Source organism: Vicugna pacos, chromosome 19 (genome assembly GCF_048564905.1).
Source record: "Vicugna pacos chromosome 19, VicPac4, whole genome shotgun sequence".
NCBI lineage: Eukaryota > Metazoa > Chordata > Mammalia > Artiodactyla > Camelidae > Vicugna > Vicugna pacos.
Window position 1 is genome coordinate 21,809,346 of NC_133005.1, and position 20,350 is coordinate 21,829,695.

At 52.5% G+C, this 20,350-nt stretch overlaps 1 protein-coding gene across 2 annotated transcripts in view; it reads right to left on the reverse strand.

Annotated features, from left to right (window-relative positions):
- Positions 1-15,442: 15,442 nt before the first annotated feature.
- Positions 15,443-20,350, reverse strand: part of STK35 (serine/threonine kinase 35) — a 36,503-nt gene continuing 31,595 nt past the window's right edge. For both annotated transcript variants that reach the window (XR_004188477.2, XM_031675007.2), the window contains one exon: positions 15,443-19,957. The gene's annotated coding sequence lies outside the window, so the exon portion shown is untranslated. The remainder of the gene's footprint in view (positions 19,958-20,350) is intronic.

Sequence of the window (20,350 nt, forward strand, 5' to 3'; positions counted from 1 at the left end):
GTAGGAGTATCTGAACGTGCGAGCCAGGTGTGGATGAATGTGTGTGTTTGCAAACGTGGGAGAAGGTCTGAGTGTGTGATTGAGTGCCCTGAGTGAGGATGTGTGTGTTGTGAGTGCATTTATTCATTCAACTCTCTCGCTCATTTCAAGTGTTTTTTAAGCATCCTCTCTGCACCAAGCCCTGCTTAGATGCTTAGGACACAGCAGTGAACACCACGAATGTGGTCCCTGCTCCCAGGAAGCCATGGCTGAGTCCTGGGGAGACAGAGAAGGAAGCAAGCCATCTGTGACATCACAAGCTGACCTCAGGTGAGGTTGGGACTCATTGAGACCCAGTGAGCAGAGAGCACGTCTCCAAGGAAGTGACATGGGAGCTGAGACCAGGAGGACAAGAAGGAATCAGCCAAGCAAAGATGTGGGAGATCACTCCCAGCAGAGGGAGCGAAGAGGGCAAAGGGCTGACGGCAATGCCTGTAGGAGTCTGAAATTGAAGAGTTTAAATTTTATCTAAAGACAGCAAGTCCTCAGACTTTTTAAACAGGGAGTGATGTGATGTCTGTTTACAGTTTTCAAAGCTCTCTGGCTGCTGAGTGGAAAGTGATTTGAAACTGGGCAGGGTAGACAGTGAGGGGCTTCCTTCAAGGGTCCAGGCAAGAGTGGATGGTAGCCGGGCCCCGGTGTGACCGTGGAGCTGGGGGACAGACACAGGCTCCTGCAAGGGGAGGAAGCAGGGGCACCCCTGGGCTTTCGGCCTGGACAGGGTTCGGCTTCTAAGTGGGAGCAGCTGTGTCAGGGGCCACTTTGCATTTTAAAGACCTATTTCTGCCTGGGGCCCCTCTGTCTGGCTCCCTGGCCTGTCTGACCAGCTCAGACCTCTGAAGGCCAGCCCCTCCTGCCTCCTCTGCCTTAGGAGCAGCTGCTCCAGCCCTGCCCTCCAGGCTTCCCCAGGCTTCAGGGACACAGTGTTCCGCTTGGATCCCATGAGGGGACCTGTCAGCTCCAGGCAGCTGCCTCCTCACTAAGCTTTATCATCCACCCCTTCAGTCCTTCCTAGGGGGATGGGGAAGAAAGGAGCTTTGGAAACAGACAGGCTTTCCCAGGACTCTCGCTCTTGAGACCCAGGAACCATGGAGAGCAGCTCACTGGAGACTCAGCCACTGGCCAGCAGCGACCACCCAAACCCAGAGTGAAGACGTCTTTAGGAGACTCCAGCCCCAGCCCTGTATCTAGCTGGCTAAGCCAAAAGCAGAAATGAGTGGTCCCCTCCAGGCCCTGCCAAATTGCACATTCAAACACACAAGAAAGGTTGCTGTTTTAAGTTGTTACATGGTGGAGTAGTTTGTTACACAGCAATAGCTAACTGCAATCAATAACCTTGAAGCTCAGCCCTGCCCTTACTAGCTGTGTGGGCTTGGTTAAGTAGCTTAACCTTTCTGAGTCTCAGTGTTTTCAACTGGAATGAGGATAAGGACACCCATGATGAAATATTCCTAGGAGAAAGCCTTGTGACACCCAGAGGGTGGCCTCATCTGTGAGGGGCCACACAGACAGCAAGCAGAGAGGTGGAAGTCTGGCCCGAGGCCTGTGCCATGCATCTTGCTGGGTCTCTGTCCCACACTCCGATGCAGTCCCTAGAGACCCAAGCTGGGCACGGAAGGGGTGAGGTGATGTGTGAAGAAATGGGTTAGTGTCCAGAGGCTCTAGGTCCATGATCCTGAGTGTCTCCATGGAAGGGACTGCCTCCTAGAGCCCCGGCCCAGGTGCCACACGGGCTCGTCCCACCCCAAGAAGCTCAGTGCCTTGACCACTTCACCCCAGGGGACCATCACCTCAGCTGCAGTCACACCTGGACCTTACATCACTGGGGCTTGGGAGGTGTCAGGCCCACAAGTGCCATGTCTCTCCACCTCCTCATCTTCCTCCTCTCTCACCAAATCCATTTGGAAACCTACCTCCGACCTCCCCACCCCCGTCCTCCCTGTCCTCAGGCCACAGTTGAGGGGCTTCTGTTGACCCACTACCTGATCCGGGACAGGACACTCGACCAGGCTGAGCTTCAGTTCCCTCACCTGGACAGAGAGGACAGCGATCCCTGTCTGCTGAGTTCTCATCAGGATTATGGGTCCTAATGACCCCACAGGCACACCTGTGTGCTTCTAGGAGGGCCACGTGCAAAGGCCCTGCAGATGGAAGCTTTGTTTCCAAGACTCCAAGGACACTCCACCTGCCCTCTCCAGCGCCCAGGCAGGTCTGGGCTGGGCTGGTGATGTGGGCCACCGCCGGAACCCGTGGCCACCCACGGTGTGCGATGGTGCCTGTTGCCAGGCAACCAGCCTCAGCTCGGGCCCTGTGCCCTGGGGTCAGCCTCCCACAGCTGGCCTGCTATTTCTGGGCTGTGGGGCTGCCAATGTCCTCCTAGATCTCTCTCCTCCACCAAGCCTGGGAGGGAGGAGGGGGCAGGCTGTGCTTTGGGGGACTCCTTAGGTTGCCTTGCCCCTCAAGAGGTAGACCCATTCTGGGTGGGGAAACCGGGGGAGGGGGGAAGCTGGAATGAGGAATCCCAAGCGGTCATCACACTTGGGGAAGGGAAGGAGCTGGCCAAGACAAAGAGCAAGTCCGTGGAGGGGACCGGATGGAGAAAAGAGGGGCTTTGTGTACACCGAGCAATCTCTAATAAGACGCTAAGTTCTCCCTTTGCACCAGCACCGTGCGCATTTCCTTTCATCCCACTTATTCAGTGGCCATCTTCCCACAACCGAGAGGGGACAGGGGTCAGGGACGAAGCCGTCTCCCTGTGCAATGCTCAGTTCCAGAACAGGAATGCTGAAGTCAAGTCCTCATGACACCACAAGCAGGGACATTTATCATTTTTGATCACCCAGCATCCATCCTCTCCTTCCTAACAGAACCCAGATTTCCTTTTGAGAAGTGACCTTTCCCACATTCCGTGAAGTCCTATTGATTTGACAATCACTTAAGATAATTTCCATCGTTCTCCCCTCCCACTGCGGAAGTTAATAATAGTAATAACAATAATAACATTTACTGCATGCTTTCTGACTGTCAGGCACAGGTTTACATACATATATCACTTCATTTCATCTTCCCAGTAAACCCAGAACATGGAGTCAGTGCCCCGAGCATCAGCACAAGGCCAAAGCAAGCTTGAAGAGTCACTTGCTAGGACACAGGAGACTAGGATTTGAACTGAGACAGGCTGGCTCCAGAGGCTTCATGCTTTATCACTGCCCTGTGGGTGTCTTTCCCTCAGGCCCTGCTTCTTACTGCACAGGTACAGCTGTGGCTGGACATGTGAATGCATGCAGCCTAATGGGCTTTTGACTCCTGAGCGGATGATGCAAGGATGGGAGCTTTGGTGGCATGGCCTTTCAACAGGGAGGGAGTGACAGTCTGGTAGCCACTATTTCAGTTCCTGCCCGATTCCAAGCCTGGCTCTCCAGGCTTCATCTCTGTTCTGTGGTCCCCAATAATCTCCCACTAAATTCTCCTCTTACCCAAGTCCCAAAGAACCTAACAGATACAAGACCGAGAGGTGATGTATTAGCTAGCTGCAGCTGTGGAACAAAACAGTCCCCCCAAATTTAGTGGATTAAAACAAGCAATTATTTCTCACAGTTTTGTGGGTTTCCTGGGGGAGTTCTTCTGGTTCGGACAAGCTCTTCAGGGTTAGATGGTCTAGAATGGCCTTGATCACCTGTCTGGCTTTTGACAGGTTGGTTGGTCTGGAGCCTCAGATGGGACAGCTTGGTTCTGTCTCTCCTGGTCCGCATCCTCCATAGGGCTAGCTCAGGCTCTTCATGGGATGGTCTCAGAGTCTCAAAGAGCAACACATGCTTTGCAAGCCTCTGCTTGTGTCCCATTTGCAATTGTCCCATTGGCCAAAGCAAGTCACATGGCCACGCCTGGAGTCAGGGAGAAGGGGAAACACCAAAGAGCACGGACAGAGAGAGGGGCCCTGTGTGGCCATTCTCACCATCCACCACCAGCAGGGATTGTTAGCAGTGGGTGCCAGGATGATCACTGTGTCCAGATGAGGAAACTGGGGCACAGAGAGGGAGCCTGACTCCCAGCTGCCCTAGGCAGAGGCAAAGAGAGGATGTACCAGACCCTCTGGAATCTCTCACCTCAATCCGTAGGTTAAGGCGGGACCTGATTTTTCTCTCTGGTGTGAAACAAGCTGATACAATACTCCTTCTTGCAAAAAGGAAAAGCTACAGTGAAACATTTGTTGTGCAAAATTAGCGAGTCCCATTGCCTGTGTGGAGAGCTGACCTGGGATAATTGCCTTTATGCACAGAAAAATAAGAAAGGGACCTGAAAGCGCTTCCCCAAGCCCAGAAATGTCGCTTTCTTTTTTAAAAAAAAATCAATTACCTATTCCCACTTCAGAGAAAACACTTCACACATGCATTTTACATTCTAAGTAGAATCCAGCACTCCTGGCTGAAAAATACCTGAAAATTCTTTTCAGGGACTGAGTGTCCAGACAGAGGCCCCCAATTACCTTGGCTATAGATGCTTCAGTAGGCGGAACGCAGTGGCCATCTCAACAATGAACGGCTCTTTCCATCCAGAAGAAAACCCCAAAGTGTAAAACAAGGCTTGGATTTGGTTTCCCCTCCCCCTGCCTGGTCTGCTGCCCACCAGGTTTTTCTGCCCCTCTTCCTCTATGTGACACTTACTGGTCATGGAGAGAAGGCATTGAAGAAACTGTCTTCCTCTGGGTCTGCATGAGCTCTGGCATCAGACAGACCCAAGTTCAATCCCTATTCTGCCATCTTCTAATTGTGTGAAATTGGTTAGTAACTTAACAGCTCCTGACCTTGGTTTTCTCATCTGCAAAATGGGCACAATAATAGCAAATCACAAGTCAGATCCAACAGTGTCCTAACGAGCCATCCAGGTGGTTGTACCATGTACAAAGGCGAGGATGAGGAACATTTGTCAAGCCCTTTCTGTGTTCCTCAGGCCTCAGCCTCCCTTAGTCCTGATAGAGGGCAGCGGAGGGTAGGACTCGGCTCTGGGGCAGGGCTACCTGGGTTCAAATCCCAGCTCTGCCACTCACCAGCGGCCAGAGTTTAGGCAAGTCACTTCACTGCATTGTGCCTGGGTTTTCCAATCTGAGCAGTGGGCTCCACATGGTGCCCACCTCGTAGAGCAGATGCATAGGCAGATTTGGTTGTTACCTGGCAAGCGCTGAGGGAGACTCTGGGGTCCTTGCCCCGGGGGTGGGAAGAAGAGGGCAAGTGTCGGAGGGCGGTCAGCTCCACCCTGGCCAGCCACCTCCCGTTTCTCCAGGCCCCCCATGCAGGGCCTTTGCACTTGCTGCTCCCCCTTCCCCAGCCCCGACCTGCCTCACCCCTCACTTCAGCTATGCCTCTGCTCAAGGGTCACCTGTGCAGGGAACCCGCCCTGCCACCTGCCCTGATGTGCGTCCATAACGCTGTGAGTTCAGTCACAACCACTGCCTGGTAGCAGAAGAGGACGCAAATGCTGGCAGAGCCCCATGACCTGCCCTGGGTCACTCTGTGGGCAGGGGAGCCCTGAGGCCCTGAGTTGTGCCTCTCCTGGCAGCTCAGGCCACGAGTCCCAGCTCAGGAAAGGTCAGTGGGCAGACAGGCAGCATCTCACCCTGGGCATGTGTGGGCAGGGGGACGGGCAGTCTCGGCCTCCTGGGTCACCACTGCCCAGGCGGGACGAGGCCCTGGGCAACAGTGTCCGGGACATACCAGCGCCTCCCAGGCCCTGAGCGTCCGTGCATCCTCTTTTCAGAGCCAGTGGGCACAGAGAATGGGCGGTGAGGCCTGTCGTGGCAATTAGGGAGCACAAAGCTGAAGGGTTGGCAGCTCGGGTCACGGCCTGGGGAGCCTCTCTGGGTGAACACGTAATAAAAGGCCCTGCCTGCTCCTCGTACCCTGCCCGGTGCCAGATTATGTAACGTGTTGATGCTGCGAGTGGCATCCACCCAGCCCTCTGAGAACTCTGCCTACACCCAGGACAGGGGTCTCCGGTGAGGGTCCGGCTGGCCCCAGCCCACCCAACACGCATACGCACACGCACACGCACAGGCACACACTGTCCGGACAGGGAGGCAGGCATCAGTAACTCAGGAAGTCTTTAGTGAGCACCTCCCATGTCCCAGACACACTTCTAAGTGCTGGGAATACAGCAGGGACCAGGACAGTCAAACCGACCACCCTTGGGAAGTGGCATTCTGGCGAGGGAGACAGGAAGTAAACACGTCAGATCAATGGCAGGCAAATTGGTGACATGAGCTCAGGAGAAAGATGAAACAAAACCACAAGAGGGGAGGGAGTGAGCTGGGGAGCCGGAGCGGGGTGAGTGAGACCAAGAGGAGAGAAGACAGTCAGGGAGGGGACAGTGGCAGACCCAGGACCTGTGTGCCATGATAGGGCTTGAGTTGTCACCCTCAGTGCCAGAGAAGCCACGCGGGGTTTCCGAGGGCGAGCCCGGCTGTCAGCAAACATGGTTTCCCATCTACCAGCAGAGCTGGGGGACTCATACCTCCCGAGGCTGTGGCAGGGGCTGGAAAGGACCACGGTGATGCTTCTCCATGTCTGGCCCCACCCCGACGACTCGCCCAGCATTTTATTCTGAGCGCCACCCCAGGGACTCTGGAAGAGAAGGGCAGCAAGAGGAGCCAGGCTGGAGGGGACAACCATCCTGCCACCAATGGCCCAGGCCAGACAGGCCAAAGGCTGTGGCTGCTGAAAAGAGAAAGAAGCAGCAGGTGGTGGTCGGTCTGGAGGGGCGCGGATACTGCCTGGTGCTCAAAGGTCTGAGCCCTAAGCCAACTCACCAAGCTGGAAAGACCCTCCGTGGGGCAGCTACCCCTACCTACTCCCCTCCAGCTTTTAACTTCAATTCCAACCTTATACCTACGGAAAAGTTAAGAAGCTTGCAATGGACGCCCATATGCCCTTCATCTAGCCTCACCTATTGCTGGAATTTTGTCACATACGCACTTCCTTCTCTCCCTCCCTCTCTATCTCTTTCTCTCGCTCTCTCTCCTCTCCTTCCTTATCATCCTCCTTCCCTTCCTTCTTTCTTCTCTCCCTGGAGAGATAGACAGACAGATAGACAGGACAAGTATGGAGGTGTATGCGTGGAACTGTCACACAATTTCACCCCTAAATACATCAGCATGTACTCGTGTGCGTACCACCCAGAAACAAGGGCATTCTCCTCTACAACAAAAACACCAAACACCAAAGCAACCAGAATGCTTCACGTCGTCACGGTACCGTGTCATCATGCACTGTTACAATAAAATCAGCGTAAAATCTGTTATCATGTAGCCCATATTCTGAATTCCCCAAACGTCTTGATAATGCCCTTTATAGCTCTTTCAATTGGACTTTTTTTTCAACCCAGGATTCTATCAAGATTAGGAACTTCTTTTGGTTGTGACATTCCTTTAGTGCCTGACCTGGAATGAGGGTGTCCACTGCACCCTCCACGCTGCCTAGTTTTTCTTTCATGACACTGACATTTTTAAAGAGATAGCCCAGTTGTCACGTTGAATGTCCCTCCAGTTGGGCGTATCTGATTGTTTCCTCGTGATTAGATTCGGGTGGAACACTTTGGGTAACAGCTCTACAGAGGTGAGGTTGTGTGCCCTCCGGCACATTATATAAGGAGGGCATCTTGCCAGTTTATCTTGTCATCAATGATGCTAAATGTGATCATTTGATTAAAGTGGTTCCAACGGATCTCTCCATTGTAAAATTAATCTCTCCCCTTGTAAGCAATTCATCTGTGTAATGAATGATGATATTTGTGTCTGTGTGAATATCCTGTGTGAATTCTCCCCAGATTTTCATGCAGTGAAAGCTATGGATTCCTTGCCAGAATCAATTACTGCATTGGTGGCTGCAATACGGAAATTTTCCTAATTCTGTTACCCTTTCTACACTCTTTTGTAAGGAAAAGCTTTCCTCTTCCTCCCCTCCCTCTTTCTGTAGCATTACCACGCATTCTTTTATTATTGCTAGTCAATGTGTTAAAAATTCATTATCACCATTGTTCTTTTCGATGCTCAAATTGTTCCAGGTTTAGCCTGTGGGAGTCCCTTTAAACTGAATCTTGTGTCTCCCAGCTTTTTTTAAATAACAATTTTATTGAGGCACAGTTGACATAGTGAATTGCACATGTTTGAAGTGTTCAATTTAATAACTGTTGATGTATGTGTACACCCATGAAACCGCGTCCATATTCAAGATAGTGAACATACCCATCACTGACCAAAGCCTCCTCGGGCATCCTCATTTTCATTCCCTAATCCTCCCTCCAGTCTTTCAGCATTCCCAGGCAACCACTGGTCTGCTTTCAGTTACTGTTGATTGGTTCGCGTTTTCCAGAGCTTTATATAAATAGAATCATACTTTCATATGATTCTTTTTTTATGTCTAATTCCTTTCGCTCAGCATAGTTACTATAGGTTAATCCATGCTGTTGTGTGTGCCAAGAGTTCATTCCTTTTTGTCGCTGAGTAGCACTCCATCGCATTGATGTATGCAATTTGCTCATCTGTATGTTAATACATTGATGGACATTTGGGTTGTTTCCTGTTTGTGGCTATTACAAATAAAGCTTCTGTGGACACTCATATAAGTCTTTATATGGACATACATCTCTTTTTCTCTTGGTTAAATACTTAGGAATGGAATAGCTTGATCATACGGGAGATGTACATTTAATTTTTAAGAAACGGTCAATGTGTTTCCAAGGTGGTTATACCGTTTTCCATTCCTTTCAGCAGAGTGTGAGAGTTCCACTTCCTCCACATACCCACCAAGATGGCCATTTTCCGTCTTTTTTAATTTTAGCCATTACATTAGATGTCTAGTGATTATCTCATTGTGGTCTTAACTTGTTTTTAAATGAATGACAAATGACGCTGAGCATTTTTTCACATGCTATTTGTCATTTGTTTATTTTCTCTTGTTACATGTCTTTTCAAATCTCTTGCTGAGAGTCAGAATCAAGACGGCCAAGTGCCGCCTTGTTTATCTCAGCTGGGACGTGCGCCCCGGGCTCCCCTGTGCATCCTGTGAATCACTAACTGCAGCAGCACTGTCATCACAGACTCGGGGTCCCAGATTCAGAGGGTATGTGAATTTGCAAATGCGGAGTCCGCAAATCATGAAATTCTGTCTCTCCAGTCATTTAGGCTTCCTTTAATTTTTCTCAGCAATATTTTGTAGCTCTCCAGAGTTATTCCTAAGTAGTTCATATTTTGATGGCATTGTAAATGGTATTATCCTTTCTATTTCAATTTCTGATTATTTATGGCTAGCACAGAGAAATGTAATTGATTGCTGTATGTCGATCTCATATCCTGGAACCCTGCTAAACTCAATGAATTCTAGTAGCTTTTTGGTAGATTCTATTGGATTTTCTTTCCTTTTTTCCAAATAGAGCACCTTAATTAATTAATTTATTTATTAATTTATTGACATGTAGTATAGTTACAATGTGTCAATTTCTGGTGCACAACATAGTGTTTCAGTCATACATATAAATACATATATTCACTTTCATATTCTTTGTCTACTACAAGATATTGAGTATAGCTCCCTGTGCTATACAGAAGAAGTCTGTTTTTTTATTTACTTTATATATAGTAGTTAGTACTTGCAAATCTTGAACTCCCAATTTATCCCTTCCCACCTTGGATTTTCTACATAGATGTCGTGTGCTCATCAAGACAGTTTTACGTCTTCCTAATCTCATGAATCTCATGCTTTTCTGTTTTTAGTCTTATTTCTTGCCTCTTTGCACTGGCTGGAAATTCCAGTACAATGTTGAATGGTGAGAGTGGACATCCTTTCTTGTTCCTGATCTTAGGGGGAAAGCATTCAATCTTTTTACCATTAAGTATAATGTTAGCTGTAGCTTTAGCATGAATGTTCAAGAAGGACAGATCTGAAGGGGTTTAGCCCTTATTGGAAAAGGTATATAGTTCAGCCACCAGATAGCAGAGAAGTTTGATGATTTAACCAGGCTGGGGCTGCTCTGGAATTTCTGGGCAAGCACTCACTAGACAACTGTCTAGAGTGTATACATGTGGGGACAGCAGGCCTTTAGCAAACTGTGTCAAGGGCAGTGGGGGCCTTCAGGCTACCCAGGCCACACACAGGCTTGCAGAGGGAGCAGTGCTAGGTACATGAGACTCTCCAGGACACAGGCAACTGTGTGCAGGTCACGAGGGGGCTGTGGTTTCAAGAGAGCTGTGGAAAGGTTATCACTGGGCTGAGGCTGCAAATTCACAGATGGATTGCAGTCTGTGCCTGTGGCTGGGGTAGGAATCCACCGCAGACCTCCCTCCCTGAGCTGGAAATTCCAGGAGGCCTTTCCCTCCTGCCATGCCCCTCCAGAGTCTTCTACGGAGAGCTTAAAATTGTGCTCACTTTAAAGAAGGAACTCTTAAAGGAATTCTGTTGTTTATTCTAAAGCACATATTGAAGGAGACTTTAGAACGAGAGGCAAAAAATTAATAACTGACACAGGCGGGCAGAACTCAGTTTATTAACTACTCTCCAAAGCTGGCTGGGGAGGGTGGGTGAGGGGCTCAAGAATAGGGTGTGTGCGTGTGCGTGTGCGTGTGCGTGTGTGTGTGTTGCGGGGAGGGAGGATCCAGAGAAATGGCCCTGGGAAGTGAATTTGGGGCCCTGAGAGCAGAGACCTAGCTGGACTCTGGGGTGAGAGCGGCTGGCTCAGCTTTGCAGGCATCCACGGCTAATCATCTTTTGTTCCCTAATTACTGCTCATCTGATGACCTGGGAAAACAAAGGACAACTTTTCTATGCTGGAATTGGGTGGCCTTGTCTCCTGAGTCCTGTCCACAGGCCTGGATGCCTGACCAGAACTATGGGAAACAGATGGGGACAGGCTGCACCCCACAGGGAGACTGGGACCAACGAAAGTCTCTTAGCCCCTTAGGCCTATCTTGCCTGGACCAAAGTTCTCAGGATATGTTCCCTGTGTGTCCCTCGCCTGACTGCACCTCCACCTAGGCTCCTTCAGGACTGTCAGCTTGGGACATGGAGTTTGGCACAGCTGAGGGCTCAGAAACATCCCTGTGATGAGGGAATACAGGTCTAGATGTATTTCATCTTTGAGTTGTCTGCAGTGCCCAGCAAAATAGGTGCTCAGTGGATACTCAAGGTAAAGGGAAGAACGCAAACTAGGTGTCGAGGAGCTCCGTGAGCTCACTGAAGAGATCGCAGTTTTGTTTTCCAGTGTTCAAAGTATTTCATTTGTCTTAATTCATTCAGAATTCAGAGTAATCTTGTGATGATGTTTATCACATTCTCTATCTTAGAAGTGAAGACCACGAAGCCCAGAGAGGTTAAGTAACTTGCCCAGGACCACACAGGACGTGGCAGACCTGGGACTCTAACCCAGGCACTGTATTTCAGACCCCACTCTCTTAATTGTCACAAAATGCTGCCTCTTCACCCATCTCTCCTGTATCCCCTGTCTTAGAAGAGTGCTGCCACGTGGACGGACGGCGCTCAATACAGAGTCACTGAGTAAGGGAAGAACCAAAGTCAACAGCCCTCCCAGCAGCAGGTAGTCCCCCTGGATGCACCGCACAGGTGCCCTTTGCCCAGCTCTGAGTAAGGTGCCCCAGATCCCCTCTGGCTAACTCGAGTATTTTCTTTTTGAACCCAAGGCTGCGGTGCTATTATTAATAATGGTGATGCCTAACCTTTATTAGAATGAACCAGAGGCATGCTCGCTATTTGCCGACCCAACACTCAGTCTCCCCTCAACCATAGTGAGGTTGGTCCACTGCCCCCGTTGGGTCCCAGCCTCATTGGAACCAGATGTGGCCTCATGCTAAGTTCTAGCCAATGAGAGGTAAGTGGCAGGGTGGTAGGGGTTTTGGGGGACTGTGCCATAAAAGGACGGGGCACTCATTTTTCTTCCCTCCCTCTTTGCTGTTGCCTGGGATGAGGGGAAAATGCCCGAAGCTCCAGCAGGCTTCCTGGACCGGGAGGTGACCTTAAAGGCGGAGGCCCTTTGCTAAAGACGTTGGAGCAGGAAGCCAGAAGGAGATGGGACCCCTGATGACTTCATGCAGTCAGCCCCATGGGCTGTCTTTAAAGAGGCAGAGCAAGTTCCAAACCAGGCAGGCTCTCAGAAGGTTCTGGGTCAGCACCGCTGACTGCAGGTGCCTCCCAGCAGACCTTGAGTTACTCATCACATCGGGTGAGCATGAGCTGGAGGGCGGCAGGGCTCTGCCAGCATGGGAAGCAGGAATGCGAGGGTTTTGGCAGGGGCCTCGGTCTGCTGGCTGGGGGAGCTTCTCTCTGTGTTCTCACCACATTCGAGTTGTCTGAGCTGGGGCCTTACTGCATTTGGCAGGAGACCCAGACCATGGTTATTAAATTCCTCATATTCCGATTGCCCTCAAGGAACAAGTAGACCAAGCAGAGGCAATTATTGGAGGCTTTTGCAAGAAGGAAGTGATTCCAGCCCCAGGTGAAACAGGATGGGGCGGCTAAGGTCCCCTGACAGGGAATTAGGATCTGAGAGCTGCAAAGATGATCTGGTTTTGCATTTCCCGAACATTAGTGTCAGGAGCTGTTACTAGGTGTTCAATGTGGAAGCACTGATGATCCAGGAAGCTTGGAGGCTGAACCAAGGGATGGGTCTCAAGGCCACAGGCTCTCCTTGGGGTGGGACATGAGGCGAAAACCACCTGGGAGGTGGGGAGATGCCACAACTCTCCAAGTCGAAAGGCTAGAAAAGGAAGAGGGTGCAGTGCTCACTGCAATCTGTCAGGGCCCTGCAGGTGGACGGGCCACACAGCACGGCCTGGAGAGGGCGGAGGGCCTGGGTCACGCTCCACCCTGCCCTAGTTCACAAGCCCCAGAACATCCTTCTGTCTCAGGTCTGGCACTCCAGGATGTGCCTGGCTTTTCCGAGACCTTCCTCCTCTGGACCTGGAACCCCCTGTCTGCAGGGCCTGCCTGGTTCACAAGCACTGAGTAGGTGACTGGGAGCAGGTATTTACCAAGTGATTAAGCCAGAGGCTGGAACTAGAGGGACATGAGGAAGCAGGGCAGAGGGGACTGTCAGTGAAGGCCAGGTGCCTAACTTCCCCTTCCACTGGAGTGGACACTGGCCTGCTCTGGGCGCTCTAGATCCTTCTTCCCTCCAGGGCCTGGGGGACGCACCTCTCTCCTCTGCAGTCTGGCCTCAACAGACCCCGTGTTATAGCAATACGCCCCATATTCTTCATCACCCAGGCCCAAATCGGACATACTGTGGTCCTCCAAGCCCCCTCATTTCTGATCTCTGCCCAAATTAACCCCCCAGTGCCCGGGACACGGGGAGATATGGAAATGCTCTGGTGCCAACCATGTATGTGGCATGAAAAACCTTTAGTCCTGCCAACCAGCATACGAAGTGGGTATTTCCTACTTTGCAGACAGGCAAATGAAATCAGAAAGGCCATCTGCCTCAAGGTCAAGGAGCCAACAAACAGCAGAACCAGTCTGTTCTCTGAGCCCTGCACCCAGCGCCTGATTGGATCTGAATCTAAGTAACTATTTGCTAGTCTCCCCTCACCCACCATTGGCAGTGCAAGGCCATAGACGTCCATAACAAGACAACAAAGACAGTAACAAGCGTGGGCAAAGATGTGGAGAAAGGAAAACCCTCGCACGTGGCTGGTGGGAATGTAAAATGGTGCTCCCTCTTTGGAAAACAATGTGGCAGGTCCTCAAAAATTATGCTGTGACTGTATGACCCAGCAATTCTGCCATAAATGTATGTGCCCGAGGGCATTAAAAACATGCCCGTGGAAAAACTTGTACAGGAATGCTTACATTATTCGTAATAGTGAGTAAAAAAATTTGGTATCTCCATACAATGCGATACTATTCAGCAGTAAAAAGGAAGGAAGCACTGATAGACACTAGGACACTGACGAGCCCTGAAAACAACATGAAGCGAGAGAAGCCGGCCCGGAGGTCACTATTGTATGAGTCCGTTTATCTGGAACGTCCAGAAGAGGCAAATCCATAGCCACAAAAGGTAGATTAGCGGTTGCCTGGGGCTGGGGGCGCGAGTTTGGGAGGGGATGACTGCTGATGGGCATGTGTTTCTTTTCTGAGGCAATAACAACGTTCTGGAATTAGTGGTGATGGTTGCACAACTCTGAACATACTGAAACCCACTAGCCTACACACTTCAAAAGGGTGAATAATCTCAGCAGTTATTAAAAAGAAACATCCTTGTGGGTCGTTCTTCTCCAAGGTCCAGGCCAGCGCCCGGGCTCAGCACAGATGTATCCTTTGCAGGAAGTTTCCTCGGCAGAAGCCACTGGACACCAACGCTCGGGCCTGGAACGCAGCGTGCGGACTCTCAGATCGGCCAGGAAGCCCGTCTTATCTTTCTCTCCCAACCTACATTCCAAAGTCCTGACTGTCCTCCTGCGGCTGTTACTCCTCGGCTCACCAGGCCTCCTCAGGAAAAGCCCGGGTGGTGGGCGCCTCGTCCAGCACCAAACCTGACCGGGTTGGCAAGCTTTCCCGAGGCTGTGAGGTGCCGGGTCAGAGCTCGGGGTCCAGCAGACTTCCGGAGGATCCCAAGTCTGTCTTCGGGAAAAGGGAACTATAGAACCATTTATTGAGAGTGCCAAGTACTGGGCCCAATACTAGGTTCTTATTAACCTCTACCTGCCCTGAAGGTAGCTATCATCACCGCCCCTGTACCTGAGAGGGACGTGCTGCGAGGCTGAATCGCCGTCCCAGCCGGCGTGAGGCATGTGGGTCTCCTGGGGCACCAAGTGTTCTGGATTTCTCTGGGCTTTGGTTTTCTCATCAGCAGAGGGGCACGCACACCTACCACGCAGGCCAGTGGAGGTTAACAGAAGCACCTGGCCTTTAATAAATGCCAGTCCTCCTTCCTCACGGGATGTGGCATTTGCTGGCCAGGCAGAGGGAGATGGCTACACGCCCTTTCTCTTACCCCCAGGCCAACCACTGCTCTCCGGACATGGGTGCTACCCCTTCCACCCACAGAGCTGCCCTGCCCCTCTGAGAGCCCACCTCCCTGCTGAGCTTTTCAAGGGGAGAGCCCCCTTCCCCTTGCTGCTGTGGCTGGAAGGGCCTTGGAGATGTCTGGAGGGGCTGGCAGTGCTGGCTGGGCCCTGGGACACTGGGGAGGGCAGACCAGGCCTGGTGTGGCCTCCCGACCCTCACGTGTGGGGTTCCTTGCTGCCCAGTGCCTGCCCCGGGCGCCGTGGGAAGGCCACTCACAGCCACCAGGCGTTTTCTCTCCAAGCAGCAGGGGGTCCCATCTTCCCACCCCTCACCCACCGGGCCCTGAACAGGCTCCTCCAAACAGGAGGCAACAAAACCACAAAGCACTGCTTTTCAAATCACGTATGGCTTCTTTGACCCCATCAAATAACTTTATTCACACAAACGTCCCTTAATTTACAAAGCCTCAGTCATTCATACACATTAGGGGGATCCACAGTGTTCAAGGAACTTAAATATAATGTATCATACCAACCCAAGTAAACCAAGTACAAAAAATATTCATATATAAAGTTGTTCACACGTAGGTCCTAGATTACCAGCTTCTGTGCAAAAAAAGAAAATAAAGAAAAATAGATTTATTAACTAGTCTTTGTAACTAACTCTGTGCCTGGGTCAAATCCTCCCTCACACCCAAGCTGGCCCCACATGAGTGTTAAATCATTGCAACAAACTCCTCTGCCCTAATGGAGAGGCGCCTGGAGCACAAAAAGATTGCTTTAAAACGACCCTAAATAAACTCCCTTCCTCCTGTGGCCTCTCATGGGAAAGACACGGGGCCTCCTTCCCACCTCCGCTGCTGTCCTGGGGGCTCTGGGAACCGAGGGCAGTGGACTCATCCCTTGACCGCTGTGGATGCTGACACGAGCTGATCTCACGGCACACTCCCAGTCCCTGACCCCCCCATCCAGGGTCTCTCTCCAGACAGGAGCCCCTGCCCTCTAGGCCTGGGCAGGGCAGGATCAGAGACGGCCCAGGATGTCTACAAGGCTGTGCCTCAGCCCCAGGCCTGGGGCCCACAGAGCACGTTCTTCTCAGGTCGCCAGGTCCTAGGAGACTCCAGCGGCAATGCCTGTCTGGGGGCCACCAGACAGGCCCAGGGTGAGGAAAGGATCAAGAACCCAAGAGCCCCACTCGGAGGCAGAGCCACCAGTGCCCCGCAGGTAGGCAGGGAGAGCGGAGCGCTTGGTGGGCAGGGCTGGGAGCCCAGGCAGTGCGGAGCAGGGCGGGGGCAGTTAGGGGGGGAGGCCCTGCCTCTCTAAGCTTCCTGAAGATACCCCGAGGCTGAAACCCAGACATCCACCCAAGTAAGATCTGTCTTCTGAAAAGGTAAACAGCCAACAGCAAAAAAAGAAAGATTCCCACAATGCCAGCTCTTCTCCTTTTCTTAGAAAAAGACTCAAGCAAAAAATAATAATAATCTTATTGCTCCAAACACTGGTTTTCTAGGCGATAACTGCTATGTTAAGGAGCCAAGACGCTTGGAGGAAGGGAACGAGGGAGGCGGGGAATGTCCAAGGGCAGGAAGGCCGTGAGGAAGGTGGTCTTAGCACCGCAGGATCGGGGGCAGACGGGGCGCAGGGCCAGCGCCCCGGCCCCCTGCCTTCACTCACTCTGGGGTCACCACCGGCAGTGCCATGAAGTAGGCCAGGCCCCCTCCAGGGATTAAATCTCCACCCAGCATTGGGTACGTTTCTCCTCCAGCTGTAAACAGGGTATTTCTTAAGTAAGCATTGAATACACTCCCTCGGAAAGGCAGCCGTGGGGCGCAAACCACATCCGAGTGAGAAGAAGGAATTCCCGTTCTCTGTCTTACTGCTTCTGGGATGAGAGGAGGCTAAGGCCTGCGACCCTAGTCCCGGTGCCCAGGAGGAGTCCGATGGAGCTGGTCTCAAAGGCAGAGACTGTGCATCCTCTGGGCTAGAGGTAAGAGGCGGGGGACCTGCGGGCTGGAAGGAGGCCGAGAGCACCCCTGTCTGAAGCACAGTTCTGTCCTCAGCGAAAGCTGCTGCTGAGAGCCCTGGGCTGGGTGGGGAGCCGTGTGCCTGGCTACAGCTCTCAGGAAGGGATGAGGGACGGGGGGGAATCCTTCCCAGGTGGCTATCTGTGAGTGGGAGTGAGAGTTTAAAAGACAGATGGACAGAGACAGGGAGAAGGAAGCCGTGGACTTCCAGCTGGGCTGGGCAGTCCGGTCCGGGCTGGGGTGTGGGGGTGGAATAAGGCACTATGATCTGTCCGGCTGATTCCTGATTCCTCTCACTGAGGGGAGACAGAGCTCAGGTCCGTATGGCTGTGGCCCAGATCCTCCCTCCAACTGGCTATGTTTTTCACAGATCCAAGAAGAGAATAACTGACTGCTAATGAGGGCTGGACACTCCTAGAACTTGGACGGCACTAACAGACTTGGTGGCACTGAGATGCTGTGCCCCAGAGCGGCTGCCAGGCCCAAGACCCAGGTGGAGACGATAAAAGGCGGGAAGAGATGAAGACGGGCTGAGGGAGAGGCTTCCGGGGTCTAACCAAGGCTCGCCCGAGCTGGGCAGAGGCGGGCTGACAGAGCTGACATCTGGCCGGCCACAGGGCGCCCAAGGCAGACGAAGTGGAAAGCAGGGGTGGCAGGAGTCAGGCACTTGGGGTAACGAGGGACAGGGGTCTTCCACGAAGCAGGGATGGGCTGGAAGTCCTACAAGATGAGGGTACATGGAGGCCGTGACCTCGACCCAGGCTGCCCACCTCACCCAAAAGGTATGGACACCTGTGACCTACAGCTCCAAGGCCTTAGGCAGGGTGAAGAGACCGGGGGAGGGCAGAAGGGAAAGACGAGCAAAAGGCAAAAAACCTGTTAGGCCTGAACCCTCATTAGGTCCTCAGAGCGAGGGCTGCGGCCAGAGAGAGTTGCGGGTGCCAAGTCTGGGGACCGTTCTCCCACGTGCAGAGGGACGGCTGCCCCAGGGAGGGCAGGGAGATGGGCAGGGAAGGAGCGCCTGCTGCGATCTGGGGTGCGGCCTCCCAGCTGCAGCTCAGGGGACTCTCAAGGGGTGGCTGAGAAGTCAGAGAGGAGAGAGAAGAGACAGGCGATGACAAAGGACTTCGGCCGAGGGAAGGGAAGGGCCTGCCGACCACCTGCAGCCTTGCCGGATGCTGCCAACCACAGCCAGCCGTCTGCCCAGGAGGAGTAAGCGGCCTTGGGATGTGAGGGCGTGAACAGGCGGGAAGAACGTGAGCAGCTGAGTCCATGAGTTCGGGCTGACGCTGTGCTGGTCTCTCCCAAACTCCCCAGGCGAAGGGCTGTGGCTTTGAGGGGAAGCCCCCTTGGTCACACACCAACTGAGACGCCCTCGAGCACCTCCCCTATCCATCCTATGCTGGTTTAGAGAAAACAGGAAACAAAACACAAAGTAAGAATGCCTTTCCCCTTTCCTGCGTGGCCACAATGAGGCGGGTGAGGTTCTGGAGTAGCCGAGGGGCTTCCAGGGAAGGGTGACAAGGGAGAGCGAGGGGCGAGGACACCCCACTTGAGAGGCCCAGGAGGAGGGGGCTGCAGGAGCAGTGCTGGAGGGCGGGAGAAAGGCTGTACAGACAGACGGTGGTGGGATCAGGGGCACGGTAGGCTCCCTGCTCTGGGCAGGTCCACCCTTTCCCCATGAGACGCCTTTACACTGAGGGGGGTGCCTAACAGTGAGTCCCTGGGGTGAGGAAGACGATGCCTGACACCATCACTGCATGGGGCCCGGCACACAGGGCACACCTGTCACTGGGAGCAGATGACAGTGGTAGCCATTCAGGACACCCTGTTCTTATGGCAATGGTCACAACCGGATCACAGGGACTCGGGGGAGGTCTCTGACAACCTGGATGTCTGGTGGGCACACCTGGGAAGACGATGATCCAGGAGGCAGTAGGTGATGGGTGCTGACCTCACAGGAGTGACAGATACCCACCAAAGACCCAGCTGTGTCCCGGGCAGAGGTTTGGCACGACAGTTTTTTCCTGGGACTCGTCCTCTAGGAGGAAGGTCACTAACAGAAAGGTAGGCTTGTAGAGCTGGGGTGGGCTGGCCACCCACCTGCCAGGAAGTACGAGATGGTCACCTTCTGGCCCTCCCCTCTCAGAACTCCCAGGTATAAAGGGCGGCAGAGGGAACAGAGTCCCACCGCTGCAAGTCCTGGTGTGTCCTGGGGCTGCCAACAGCTTATGGAGGACAAACCCGCAGTTTTGATCTTCTTTCTCCAGTTCTCCTGGCTGAGCCCTGGTCTTCCCCTTCCAGGTAGTTCTTGGCTTCCGATCATCTACAAGGCCCAAGGGCCAGCCAGGAACCGCCCATCAGGGAGTCCGGCAGCTCCTGCATCTGGTGGGAGGCGGCACACAGGCCTCTTTCTGGCTTCTTGCCCCCTATTCCAGGAGAGATCCCCAAATTCTACACGGAGAGGCAGACCTTCCCTGGGGAAGTGAGGTGTTATAAGCAGAACTAGGAGATGGGTAAAAGAAAGAAGATAGGGAAAATAAAGGACAAAAATAAAACAGCTCCCTAATCCCTTGTAAAAATTAAAAATGACATTTATACATATGCGTTGTCCATATTGGGTTTCTTTAAAGAAACTGGTGCCTGTCCACAGCGTAGCTCTTCTGAAGTCTTAATTGTTTAAATTAAAAAAAAAAAAGGAAAAGACAAAAAAAAAAAAGAACAACAACAAAAAAATTAAGCAACTAAAAGGCGGGGGAAAACCCAAACAAAAGCTTCACATTGCTGGAGACCCAGCTGTTGGGAGATCGCCAACCGGCCAAGCCACAACCTGTACCCTCTGCCGTCCTCTGTGCGAGATCTGATGAGACTGTGGGTCCCGAGGATCAACCTGAAAGACAGAACGCAGGGAAAGAGTGGACGCGGGTCAGCAGGTGTGGGGCACCTCCAAGCTCCAGATCCCCACTAGGTGAACTCAGATCAACTGAGATGAACTCAGGAGGAGCTGGGCGGTGCTGGGGGAGCGGGAGGAGGTTTCTAAGTACTTTACATGGAGTGAATCTGGCCTCACTATGACCGCCCTGCAATAGACATGTCATACTCCTTTTTCAGATAAACTGCGGTGCAGGTCAAGCGACATGCCCGAGGTCCCATCGACTGAGGGGCACTCTGGTGGGAAGTCCAGGCATGGGGGCCCCAGCTACAAATCTGACCTCAAACCCTGTTCCCCTCTCCTGGCTTCCACACACTGTTAGCAGAAAGGTGCCACAGGACTCTAGCTGGT